General features: G+C 40.8%; 1 long non-coding RNA gene across 1 annotated transcript in view; it reads left to right on the top strand.

Annotated features, from left to right (window-relative positions):
• The first annotated feature begins 729 nt into the window (after positions 1-729).
• The window catches only part of LOC105545225, a 30,328-nt gene continuing 16,970 nt past the window's right edge, over positions 730-14,087 (top strand). The window contains exon 1 of the long non-coding RNA XR_001006889.1: positions 730-811. This is a non-coding gene — a long non-coding RNA (uncharacterized LOC105545225). The remainder of the gene's footprint in view (positions 812-14,087) is intronic.

The following is a 14,087-nucleotide window of genomic DNA, read 5'->3' as shown; positions in this document are numbered from 1 at the left end:
TGTCAGATATTTTCTATATCAACAGACACTATAAATGAGGGATATATGAGTCTGTCCTTTTTCTAAAATTAAGAGTAAATACTCATAATTAGAAGTTGAGAATCACTGCAGTAATTTATATTAAAAGGTATGAAGCCTTTATAATGGGGAAGGCAGATATGCTGCTGTCATTCACTAATCCCATCCGAATAGCAGGCAGCTCTCACTGATAAGGACACTCTTTCTGACAGGTTCCAATACAACTTCACACTCTCATTACAATGCTCAAGCAGCCACCACCAATCGATAAGAGTTAGCCTGTGAGATGCTGCCTTTCCTGTTTAGAAAATGAAGAACTCATGTTCAATGACCATCCCATGATTTTTCCTAGAGTCCAGATGGAGCATTGAGAATCAACCAGTTAGTTTTACCAGACGCGTCTTGCTTATTTGGCTTTGTGTGAGTGTTCTTGAGTCACCAAGTCTGGTGCCTTACTCATTTCAGTTTGTCAAATGGGTAAAACAAAACTTACCTCTGTATATGGTATTAATAAACGAGCATTGTGGAGCTTCTGTAGAGAGCAGTAGTTGTGGAGTAAATGTTATGGCATAATTGAAATTATGTCCTTTAACTCCCTAAGCAACAGAACTCCCTCCCCACCTGCTTAAAAGTTGGAGTTATTATTCACATCCTATTTAAAAATAGCACAGAATCTGCAGCATGATGGGCGTGGAAGTTGTCTGGAGCTTTAATCACTAATGACCTCATCTTCAAATGGTCAGTGATAATAAACAAGAAGGAGGGATTTCCAAGGGAGCAGAGCATTAATAAGGTAAGATTTTAAAATTAATTTTTCAAGTTAATTAAAATGTCCAAAAGCACAATAAAACTACAGAAAATCTGGCAAGGGAATGGCAGCAGGACTGATTAATGCAAGTCAACTGTCTTCTGAGGGTAGTAGTAATAATGATGAGATTATGGATATGGAAGAACCTGCTAAAAAGAAATGTGATGCATGTGGAATACAAACTGCATCCCAGTTACTATTTTATGGTGCACAATGGATCTTATTAAGGAGGAATAGCGGCAAGAATTACCACTGAATTGCTCAATAAAAGTATTGTGTAATTAACAGTGTTGGAGCAGCAGCTGGAGTGATGCCTCCCATTGACGTTCCATATTCTCCATTTATTTTCAGTTTGCTAAGGGAGTGTAGGTTCTAACTAAGACTGTTTGTTTATTTCATCACGAAACAGTAAACATTTGTCAAGCAGGGCACTAAGCTAAGAGACATGAGGCTGTGAGGATGAGTAAGGCACTGCTTTGGCCCTCAGGGGGCTTATGTTCAAATAGGGGAGATGAGATAGGAATGTAATTAACTCTAATACAAGGCAGATTGTGTTGAAACCTTCCATAGAGGTCAAAAGAGAGAGAAATTACTTTTAACAAAAGAGATTTAGCAGAAGCGCCTGGGAATCTACGGCATTTGAGAAGGGCTCTATCTTTGATGTTGGCAAGATTTTTGACAGGTCGAGATCATAATAATTCTCTACTTGTGAGTTCTTAAATTTTCGAAAAAGCCATATGGTATACAAATAATGTCATCAAGCCAAATAGGAAACAATAGAAATATATTTGTGGTGAAGAGTGTAGTCAAAGGGGAGATACGTCTTTCAATAATATGTTGAGAGAACTATGTTGGCGCATGAAATGGTAACGTTTAATACCATGCAAATATATCTTGTGCAAAGGGGGCTTTGGACATTTTGGAATCAAGCAATTATGGTTGCGCCAGACATGCTTGGCCTTACCCTTGCTTTAGGTAGCTACTCTGGCTGCATAGGGGACTTGGGGGACAAGAAGCAGGTCATAAAAACCATTTTGGGATGCTGCAGCAATAGAACATGATGGAAATGATAGGAGCCTAAATTTACAAGGTGTGCTCTGTGGAAACAGAAAGGAGAAAACACTTGTCAGTAACATTGTGGATACAGAACTAACAAAACTTGAACAAAGAAGAGGGAGAGGTCAAAGATGACCACCAGCTTTTGAGTTTGGGCCACCAGGAGGATGGCCAGGTGAATGCCAACAATTTGGTGGATGAAAGGGCTTTGGGCTAATAATGAAGATGTGTTGGTACAATAAGGATTGATGCACCAGGACAGGTACTTCTCCTGCTTGATCCACCTGAGGTCAGCCTCCATCTTTTTCAGTATGAAGCTGAACTCGAGCTAATGCTTCTTAGATTCTGTGATGATATTGAGTTTAGGTGCCATCAGAATGTGCTTGTGAGATGCTGGCATGGAAAGAGATGTTCTTCGGACATAGTCAGAGGATTATTTAAACATCATCCACTTGCGTACTGATGTATTTCAGGGTCACTTAGAATGACAGCTGAGCTTTTCAGTCTCCAAAGTGGAGACAGGGTTGCTGTGAAGCTCAGTTCTGAGGTCCTGGAAGGAGTCTGGACCCCAGATCATGGGATACAACTGACTTTTAGTTTGGTTTTTTGACTTTTCACTTGGTTTTTATAAGGTTTTCTTTAGCCCTCCTTTTGATTTTCTTTTAGCTCCAAAGAATTCATTCCAGACTTCCTTTCTCATCGGGTTTCTATTATTTCTGGCTATATTTTCTTCACCCAGCCGCCTTTGTTTCTGGCATTGGCACTGATGAGCACAGAAGGTGTTGAAGCATAGAAGCCAGCTGACCCAGAGTATAATGAAGCACTAAGATGGAGAGGAAGAAGTGCCAAGAAATTCAAGCTGGGGTAGATTATAGTCTAAAGGCTCATTCCATACCAGGCTCATAAATCTAGTTCATTTTCAACTCCCTTGTTTCCTTAGTCCCTTGTAACAATTTACCAGTAAGACATAAAGTTTCTAGCTTTGTTACTTCTCAGATCCATCTCTGCCTCTCTAGCTCCAAGGTCACAGTCGTAGTTTTGCTGTCAGCCTTCTTTCATGAGGACTAGTGTAATCTCCTCCCTGGTGCTCTGAACTCTAGCTGGTCCTCTTCCATCTTTTCTGTGCACTGCAGTGCACAGTATCTTCATTTTCAGGATTCTCCAAAGCCTCTATGGCTCTCCGTTGTTCCTGAAATCAGATTTAAAACCCTGATCCTGGACGTTCAGCCTCTCCCTTGGTCATGGCCCTCCTCAGGCATCCTTGCCAGCTGCCGCCGCCCACTTGTGTTTCGCTCCTGCTGGTAACACATCCTTGCCGTTCGCCATACACCATTTATGGCTGCCACCTCTGAAAAGCTGTCGGCACCACGGCTTCCTAAAGTGCCATTTTTCTCTGATTCTCCCACATCTGTCTCAGATTTATTTTAGAGGTCTTTCTTGTTAGGATCAGGTACGCTACTTCTTGGCATGAGTGGGTGTGTCTCTGTCACCTTAAATGCAGGTGGATGGAATGCAGGTTACCAAACCCTTTCTTTTTTAGCAGGCTGTAACGCCAATCTTACCCTTTCTGGTAAGTTTGCCTGCTGGTAACTTTTCCTTTCTGCATTGAGCATCGTCTTATTAGCTCTACTCTTTAGTTGTCTGTAATTTTTTCAGACTGCTAAATATAGACTGTAGAAATATGGCTTACAGAAGATCACCGTACTTTCCAAAGAGTACTTGGATTAAAATAAATGGGTTCTAGTTTCATGTAAGTATGGGAAATCCTGGATTAAGCAGAGCTAAACAGATTTCTTTCTGGAGAACTACTTAGAGATTTTGATGATGTACCTTTTAGATCTCCAAGAAGGGGTGTTTCATGATCCATCAAAATTAGGGGTAACTGTCCTCTCTGGGGCAGGCTCTCCTTTGATTTCTTTTTTCTTATTGCAATGAAATGTAAATTTCAAGACATCCAGAGATAGAAACGAACTGAAAGAGACTGAATTTTTGTTTCCAACATGATGCAGCGTTGAATACCACCGGGGTATTATTGCCTCTGGCTGAAGGTGAATAAAGCCTTTGGCTCTCAGAAGTGTTCGGGGCCCAGAACTGGCACAGTTCACTGTCTTTAGGGAACGATGACAGAGAGGTGCCTTCTGCCTGCAGCCACGTCCCTGCCAGCACAAAAGGGCAATCGTTCTAAAAAGGGAAACGTGGTCTCAGTGCTTCTCACTGCTTTCCTTAGGAAAGAAATTGCAGACCACAAGGGTGACAGCAAAACTCAACATTCTTACCTCATTTAGGACTCTTAGGAGTAGGTAGGCCCCCTCTCCCTTTATTCTTAAGGCATTCAAAAGAAAACAACTTTTAAACGTCTCACGGGGAAACACACACTTTTCATGCTTTGCTTCTTTGTTGCTGATGCATAAGCTCTGCTCTGGTTAGTCCATGCTGGCTATGTCCCAGCTCCTGCGCGTCCCACGCCCACGTCTTCCTCCCAGCTCGGTCCCCAGGAGGCTCGCTGCTGTAGAGGGTGCCACGTGCACGGTGCACCCTTCTCTTTCATGCCCACCTCCCTCCCTCTTTGATCCTGCTCCGGAGCCCGGTCCTGCTCCGACGCCCCCTCCCATGGGCAGCCCCTCCCCGTGGCTCCAGACCTCAGTGGCCTGCAGCGGGCAGCGGGAGGGGGGAGCTCTCTCCTCCCCCTGCCCTTGACCTCGGGTGGCCAAGGCTTCCCAAGACTGCTAATTTCCAGGTGCCTCAACCTCTCCTTGGGCGTTCCCTTCACTCCGCCCACAGCTCTGCAAATAGTCCCGTCAGTGGCTAAAGCCTCCGGAACCTTCCGAGTTGGGTCCTCTTTCTTGCTGGAGCCTGACTGAGACAGTGTATTTTCAGGAAATGTACACAGGTCTCTCACATGAAAACACTGGAGCGCGGTCACAGTGTGTCATTGCCACCTCCTACCCCGAAAGACAGGGAGCGGCAGCTGGGCCGCAGCTGGGGAGTCTCCCTTGGGATCAGAGCAGGGGTCCCAGCAGGCTGTTTGCCCAGCCTCATGTGGCCAAGAAGCCCTTTGTGGTGGAGGCACCTCAGGGCGTTAGTATTCCAAAGGACCCATTTCGAAAAGCCCTAGAGGACAGTATAGCTCAGGAGGGATGGAGCACATTCAGTGGTTTGCTGATAGCAGGTGTTTAGGAGGCTGATCTGGGCCATGCTGGAACCACCTGGCCTGGCAGATGGCTGCAGTATATTCTAGAGAAGTCCCTAAGTGTGCCTCAGTACACACCGCTCTTCACCTCTGTTCTCTTCAACAATGTGTAGACAAATCTTGGCTTGATTTGGCCGGGTAGGGGGCGGGATGCTATTGTAGCTTTTGAAATATATCCCAGGGGAGCTTTTTCCTATGCCAGGAACTCTGACCTGTTGCTTTCTGATATTCGCAGGGAATGGCACTGTCCACTCAGAAGTGAGGGGACATCATTGTCCCCTCTGATCACAGGAGGATGAGTCTCAGAGGAAGGCATAGAAATGCCTGAAGTCTCCTTCTTGAAATAGCAAGCTTACAGGAATTTTGGTGTTAGTGCGGTAGGCATGCTGGGATGAGAAATGACTTGGCAAAAAAGGGTTGAACATCACTGAATTTGTTTGTCCTTTAGAAACAGAAAAGATAGGAGCACACTTTACTCTTTCGGTAACCCTGTGGGCAGAGTGTAATGGCCAGAGGCCGAGTGGCCACTTCAAGATGTCCGGGATGCAAGTCCCTGTCTGTATCGTGGATCAGTAGCAGCGCTGGGTGAATACAGTGTCATGGAGCCCTGGGAATGCAGCCAGAGCCCTCATACCTTGTAGCCAGCTGTCTCTCTCCCTGCTTTCTGTAGAGCTGGCTACCTTGTAACTCTCCTGGAGTCCCCCATGAGGCCCCCCTCCTGTGACTCACTGTCCACTCAGACTCTGCTCTCAGATCACCTCCTGAACTGGTCACCACCAGCTGCTGCTTAATTGCCTCCCTGGCTTTTGCTTGGTCTTCAATCACTCCTGGTGCTTACATCAATTTGTTCTCTTCTCCAGAGGCACAGAGTGGAGGAACTTGCTTTGTCTTTTTTTCTCTGCAAAAAAGGACCCCTCCTTGGGCAAGGATGAATGGGTTACTCAGAGTTGAATTGTAATGTCTTATGGGGCTCTTCCAGGAAACTCCCCCAAATTGCAGGAAAGAAGGCCTCAATATCCTGCAGGACCTGAAGGGCATCCTACCTAGCTCCTAACAGGGACAGCTGCCATCCATACAGTTGTGCAGCATGGGGGCCTTACACCTGATGTTCTCCAAGAGGACCTGCAGGACAATCCATCACAATGTCTGGTTCAGCATTTTTTTTTTTTGAGACAGAGTCTTGCTCTGTTGCCAGGCTGGAGTGCCCTGGCACAATCTTGGTTCCCTGCAAGCTCCGCCTCCCGGGTTCAAGCGATTCTCCTGCCTCAGCCTCCTGAGTAGCTAGGACTGCAGGCACGCACCACCATGCCCAGCTAATTTTTGTATTTTTAGTAGAGACGGGGTTTCACCATGTTGGCCAGGATGGTCTCCATCTCTTGACCTCGTGATCTGCCTGCCTTGGCTTCCCAGTGTTGGGATTACAGGCGTGAGCCACTGTGCACAGCTCAGCTTCTTTATAGGAAGCAGGATTCGAGGCCCCTGTCAGGGATACAATCAATTTTCATCCCATTTCCGAAAGGACTTTGGTAACCCCAAAAGTGGAAAATGACCTGCTGTAAACCCGATTCTGTTCTCCAACACAATCCTTTGCCTTCCGGACAAAGACCTGAGAGAGTAAACCATTCAAATGTCACTGGTAAAGGGAAAAAAGCAAAACTACACTTGTAGAATATTTAAGAGAATAACAATAATGGGAAAACTACATATATATGCTAAAGCTGGCATTTCTAATTAAAGAGGAAAAGATGTTGGAACAATTAGCTGGCCTTCTGGGAGAAAATAAGTAAATTTGTTTCCTTTACTGCATAATTCTTTAAGCTAGATGAATTCCAGATGGATTAAAAATTAAAACATAAAGAAGGGAATTCATACTTAGCCATAGATTGTTTAAATACATTTTAGGGGTGGCCAAGACCTTTTTTTATGTTGGACCAAAGGCAGAAACTAAATAGGTAACATTGGCATATCACACACCACTGAAATTTAAAGTTCTGAAGAGAAAAAAAGATGACTAAAAGAAATTAAATTCTGAGGGAGATACTGCTAAAATTTTAAAACAAAATGTTTAATAGCCCTAATATTCTAAAATGATCATATAAGTCCATATGAAAATACTGAAACCCAACCAGAAAAAAATGCAAATTACATAAACACTTTAGAAGTGAAAAAAATTAAAATGTCCAGTAAGTATATAAAGAGATGTTTGGCCTGGGTAGTAATATGTGTTTAAGTCTACATGGCCATGTGTATCGATCCACAGGAAAATGTCTGGAAAGATAGACACTAAAATGTTAACAAGATTATCAAAAGATTATCTCTGAGATTTTAGGGTGACTTTTCTTCTCTCCTTTTTGAAATGGCCTTTTTAAAATTAGCATACAATCATTTTTATGACTGGATTACTCAGCATACATAAAATATACAAATAAAAACTGATGAATCCCCCTTTGGTTTTTACAAAGATTCTTAAAATCCATTTTTAGTTATGTTGTAGAAAAATGCTACTGACTCCAAGTGATCTCATTGTTCAGTTCCCACCTATGAGTGAGAACATGTGGTGTTTGGTTTTCTGTTCTTGTGATAGTTTGCTAAGAATGATGGTTTCCAGCTGCATCCATGTCCCTACAAGGACACAAACTCATTCTTTTTTATGGCTGCATAGTATTCCATGGTGTATATGTGCCACATTTTCTTAATCCAGTCTGTCACTGATGGACATTTTGGGTTGATTCCAAGTCTTTGCTATTGTGAATAGTGCCTCGGGAAGGGGAACATCAAACACTGGGGCCTATCATGGGGAGGGGGGAGGTGGAAGGGGGGAGGGATTGCTTTTGCTTCTGAGGCTGCTTCTGAGACCACTTCTGAGGCCTTCATTTGAGGATACTGTTTTCTGAGCCCCTACATTCCCCAGTCTGAAACTTCCCCCAGAAGTTTCACAGTCCAGATACTGGGTTGGTGGATTGTTTTATAATCCGTTGAACCAGCCTCTCAGTCCTGAGGATAAGCTAGTCCAATGATACAGTTAATAGTGTGTCTCATTGCAGGCAGCAGTGTTGCAGGTGATCTTCCACCACAGTCAGGCTTCTCTATGATTTGAGCAGTCAGTTATTTAATAAGAAGCATTCCTATGGAAAGAAAAGAAAAACAAAGGCTAGTGGTTAGAACAAACTATAAACTTAGTTTCTGAGTCCAGAGGGAAGCCAGTTGAAAAGATTTTTAGATATTGGGCTTGAAGCATCTTCCAATGAAGTGAGAGCAGACAGTGGCAATCTGACAGATTTTTTTTTATGGTTTGCAGTTTGCATCAGGTGTTCCAGTGAACTCTCTGAGTAGTCTGTACACCAGCAGGCACAAAGGCTGTTCATACATGAAGCTGCTGTAATGACTTTTAGAAGTTTTTTTAATCAAGTTGTCTAGTTTTAGCTTATAAGGCTTTAGGAAAAAGCAGTTTTAATTTTAGTGATTTTAAGCAAAAAAAATTGTAAACATTAGTTTGGAGCCAGTAAAAAATTCAGTATTCGGTCCAAATTGTATGGAAATAATAAAAACTCAAAAGCAATGGACAAGGCTAAAATCTAGAATCTAATAACAGATCAAATAACAGATGTATTAAAGTTCTCTTCTGAAACCGATTTTCCCCCAGTCCTCTGTTTCTACCAATGACAAATCATAGTGCAATTTATTTGAAAAGTAAGTCCTAGTCTTATTTTACTTGACTTGATTGTTTGCATAAAGTGTGGCAAAGATAGTGATTGGCCACATACGGTCTTTTTAAATTGGGTTTTCTGGAACTTTTTATAAGGAATTTAAGATAAGACTTTCAAAAGCCTCCTGAGGCTAACGAAGTCAAGGATTTGTCATTAAACTGTTCCTGTAACACTTGTATGAATTGGGTGAATTCCTCTCTGAGGTCCCAGAATTACTTGAGGTTTCCGATCCTATCATTCTTTACTTACCGCAGGCCAGAAACTTTGTAAAGAAACCATGTAGACAGGTTCCAGCCCATTTTTTCCAAGGGGCTTTTTTTTATCAGTTCTATAAAGTCAACTTCAATTTCTTTTTTTAAATTTTCCTATTTTTTTTTATTTTACTTTAAGTTCTGAGATACATATGCAGAACATGCAGGTTTGATATGTAGGTATACGTGTGCCATGGTGGTTTGCTGTACCTATCAACCCGTCATCTAGGTTTTAAGCCCAACATGCGTTAGCTATTTGTCTTGATGCTCTCTCTCCCCTTGACCCCCACCCTCTGACAGGCCCCGATGTGTGTTGTTCCACTCCCTGTGTCCTTGTGTTCTCATTGTTCAACTCCCACTTATGAGTGAGAACATGTGGTGTTTGGTTTTCTGTTCCTGGGTTACTTTGCTGAGGATGATGCCTTCCAGCTTCATCCATGTCCCTGCAAAAGCTATGATCTCATTCCTTTTTATGGCTGCATAGTATTCCATGGTGTATATGTGTCATATTTTCTTTATCCAGTCTATCTATTTTCTTTATCCAGTCTATCATTGATGGACATTTGGGTTGAATCCATGTCTTTGCTATTGTAAATAGTGCTGCAGTAAACATATGTGTGCATGTGTCTTTATAGTAGAATGATTTATATTTCTTTGGGTATATACCCAGTAATGAAGTTGTTGGTGAGGCCATGGAGAAATAGGAATGCTTTTACACTGTTGGTGGGAATGTAAATTAGTTCAACCATTGTGGAAGACAGCGTGGTGATTCCTCAAGGACCAATTTCTTAAAGCAGTCTGTTTACGTCTGAAAATATGCCATTCGAGTCAAAACTCTGGTAAAATAATCAGTGTCTTCAAATGTGTCCTGTTACAAAAGAAAAGAGGTTCTTACTGAACTTATGCAAATAACTATATTGTCATAAATTAAGAATACTCACAAATCATTTCTAAATTCTGGAGAAATCAGGTAGAGAGAAAGGCAATTGTTTCAAATTTTATTCACAAAAGTATACTTTACCCAACTCGTCATAAGCTATAAATAGCTCAAAGAAGAAGAAAAACATTTTCTTGATTCTAGAAAATAAAACCTAAGAATAATCAGTGATGTTTCAAACAAAAAGTCATGAAAAATTATGTTAGTCTTCTATCAGGTAGTCCTATGTAATTAACTTTTTTAAAAAATTTTTTTTGCTTAATGTTGAGTGAGCAATTCCCAAAAATGTATCAGTTTTTCCATTAGAGTTCTGAAAGCTTTTTTTTTTTTTTTTTTTTTTTTTTGTCCAATGGTATAAGCTCCAAAGTGATCAGAAACCAGAAACCTGCATTCAGAGTATTTGTAAGAGTCTTTTCTATGAATTTCTTTAAAGAAGAAGCAAATTGTGGACTGCTGCTGATTGTAAACCACTTTTTGAGAATAATCAAGGTAAAACAATAATTGTCTGTAGATGACAAAAGTGTTTGAATAGCCATGGTTAAAGACATGATTAACAAGGAAATTTGGTTATTTTGTGGTATAAAGCAATTTAACATAATAATCATAATTATTACTGATAATATGTAATAGACATATTAGAATTTTAGGAATCACATGCAATTTTGAAAGATATATTAATATTACCTTTATACAAATGTAACCTAAGGTAAATTAAGCTCCATTTTATATTTGACAGTGTTTTCTGTACGATTTCAACCTACCAAATAAACCTAATATGTCTCTCTTGAACTTCCATGGGCCCTAATATGCAAAAACTTAGTTTGAGGTTCAAGAGACTGAATTTAGAATTTGAAATTTTGATTTTGGAAAGTTTGTCAAATATCAAAGGTTTAAAACACTTGCTTGGAATAGAATCACATGTCACTGTAAAATGATAGTTGTTCATTTAGTCAAAGTAATAATTTCAAGATTTCAAAAACTAAAAACCTTTACTTTTTGATAGAGGAAGACTCTCCTAAACAATTGTGAGACCTAAGAAAGACACCGTGAAGCAAACTGTATCTGTCTCTCTCTCTCTCCCCACTTTTTTTTTGTTTGCAGTTTACTTAACAGGTAAACAAAAATCTTTTACTACCTCGTTAATACTAAACAAACATCTTGTTTAAAAGGGAAAATCAAATTTTACCTTTACATTAGTGTATTATTAATGCTAAAACTAATTATAACAAAACCTTATAAACAAATTCAGTCAATCTCATTCAGTCTTAACATACAAAGTAAGATTTCCATAAACCTTTTATAACCTCTTACAGTTTTTTTCATTCTTTTTCTTTTTCTTCTTTTTTTTGAGATGGAGCCTCACTCTGTCACCCAGGCTGGAGTGCAGTGGCGTGATCTCATCTCACTGCAACCTCTGCCTCCCAGGCTCAAGCAATTCTCCTGCCACAGTCTCCTAAGTAGCTGGGACTACATGTGTGTGCCACCACTCCTGGCTAATTTTGTATTTTTAGTAGAGACGGGTTTTCACCATACTGGCCAGGCTGGTCTCAAACTCCTGACCTCAGGTGATCCGTCCGCCTTGACCTCCCCAAGTACTGGGATTACAGGTGTAAGCCTCTGCACCTGGCCTCATTCTTTTTCTTAACTTTTTAGATACCTTTAGTTTTATTTGTCATTTTCCCCTTCAATTTACAACTTATAAAATCCTCTAAATTAGACAAAATTACTTTCCTTTTAGCAAAAAATCACATTTTTATGCCTTCTTGTAACTTTTTAAAAACCAAAAACATATTCTACTTTTTCTGTACACTTTATATACAGAATTATTTCTCTTGTATCCAGTAGTTTTAATTATATACAATGTTTGTATATAATTATGTAATGTTTACTCTTATAACCCTTATTTTCAGTAAAAATCTAGGAGGTTGGCAATTTTAATTATGTGTCAGATGCAGAGCTCAGGACAATTCCTGGAGGATCTAATCTCTTCCAGCATGGACAAGAGGCACAGGCAGTCCAAGGAGGATGAAGCCCAGGTGTTGTTCCCAGGCCTCACCATGGTCACTTGTCTAGACCCCAGAATTAGATGCTTCATGATAAAGACAAGCTCATAGTAATATATGTGTAGGGGTTTGGAGGAGCCCAATAGTCAGCTGTTACAGCTTTAACTCACAAAGTAAGCAAGGATCAAAGGTACTACAGGAACAACAGTTTTATGACCTTAAAACATCTAGCAGAAACACCCCAACCCTGTGTAACAAGCAGACTCGTGCAAACTGTCTAAGAGTTGTAACAATCTCATTTGCTGTGAGATGATGATAATGATGGTGGTGATATTTTTTGCCAATACAGAGTGAGCCCTCTAAGGTCTAGGTAGAAACCTTCTTTCTGTCAACCTAAAGAAACAAACAGGCAAAATTAATATAGAGAGTTTATTTGGGCCAAGGTTAAGGACTACAGCCTGGGACCCTTCCAAGTTGCCTTGGAGAATGCTCCCTTCAGCTTTTGTTATAAGCAAGGTTTTTTTTTTTTTTTTTGGAGACAGGGTCTTGCTCTGTTGCCCAGGCTGGAGTACAGTGGCATATCAGTTCACTGGAACCTCCGCCTTCCAGGTTCAAGCAATCCTACTGCCTCAGCCTCCCAAGTAGCTGGGATTACAGGCATGTGCCACCATGCGGGGCTAATTTTTGTAATTTTAGTAGAGACAGGGTTTCACCGTGTTGGCCAGGTTGATCTTGAATTCCTGACCTCGGTAATCCACCTGCCTTGGCCTCCCAAAGTGCTGGGATTACAGGTGTGAGGCGCCTGGCGAGTTATAAGCAAGTTTTTAAAGGCAAAAGAGAACAAGGAGTGGGCTGATGCAGTTTTTTGACATAAATTCTCACTGGTTTTCAGAAATAACAATGGTTAGTGCTAAATTATAGCATAGAATTTAAGGCAGTCTTAGAAGCAGAATTAAATCTGTAGAATTATGATGATGGCATAGAGCATAGGTTGGCAGAAATCACCCAGAACAATTAGGAAAATTTTGAGGCTGCAGTGGGCTATGATCATGCTACCGCACTCCAGCCTGCATGACAGAATGAGACCCCATCTCCCCCAACCCCCCCAAAAAGGAAAGGAAAATAGTAATTAATTAAGAACGGTTTAGATACCCGGAGGGTACAAATGTAGGGAGGGTGGTAGGAGAAGCTGCAGCAGGAGACTGGTCTTTTCGATAACTAAATCTTCTTATTCCTCAGCAGTAAATTTTTTTTTTTTTTTTTTTTTTTTGTAATAGTGTCTAAGCAAGCAAGAAAAACAATTTGAGGCTTTCTTTTTAACTTAAAGTTACACATTGTTTAACTATAGTGTATGAGTTATGGTGCCCAGCTTATGGTATTTTATGGCTACCTGGTGTCAGTTAGTCCAGAGCCCACATAGCAAGAGGCTTCAAGAGGTACTTATTTATTTCAAGAAGTAATGAATTATTTTAATTCTTTTCCTAATTGTTCTGGGTGATTTCTGCAAACCTATGCTCTATGCCATCATCATAATTCTATAGATTTAATTCTGCTTCTAAGACTGCCTTAAATTCTGTGCTATCATTTATATCAAATATTTTTCACTTAACTCTTCTAATTCGTTTTTCATCCCAATATATTTAATTCTACCATCTTTCATTTTATTTCTTTGATTACCTTGGGAATGCGAAGTAGTTGTCAACTAAAAGCTTCTTTGGTTTTCTAGACTTAAAAATCATCTAAACAGTTCTTAGTTCATTACTATTTTCCATTCCCCTTTTTTGGGAGGTGGGGGAGATGGGGTCTCATTCTGTCATGCAGGCTGGAGTGCGGTAGCATGATCATAGCCCACTGCAGCCTCAAACTTCTTGGCTCAAGTGATCCTCCTGCCTCAGCCTCCTGAGTAGCTGGGACTAAAGGCATGTGCCAACATGCCCAGCTAAACATTCTTCCTCCTCCTCCTCCTCCTCCTCTCCTCCTCCTCCTCCTTCTTCTTCTCCTTCTTCTTCTTCTTCTTTTCTTTCTTTCTTTCTCTTTCTTTCTTTCTTTCTTTCTTTCTTTCTTTCTTTCTTTCTTTCTTTCTTTCTTTCTTTCTTTCTTTCTTTCTTTCTTTCTTT

Source organism: Mandrillus leucophaeus, unplaced genomic scaffold, assembly GCF_000951045.1.
Source record: "Mandrillus leucophaeus isolate KB7577 unplaced genomic scaffold, Mleu.le_1.0 Scaffold322, whole genome shotgun sequence".
Taxonomy (NCBI): Eukaryota; Metazoa; Chordata; class Mammalia; order Primates; family Cercopithecidae; genus Mandrillus; species Mandrillus leucophaeus.
Note: the sequence above shows the minus strand (reverse complement) of the source record. Positions and strands in the feature narration are given on the sequence as shown.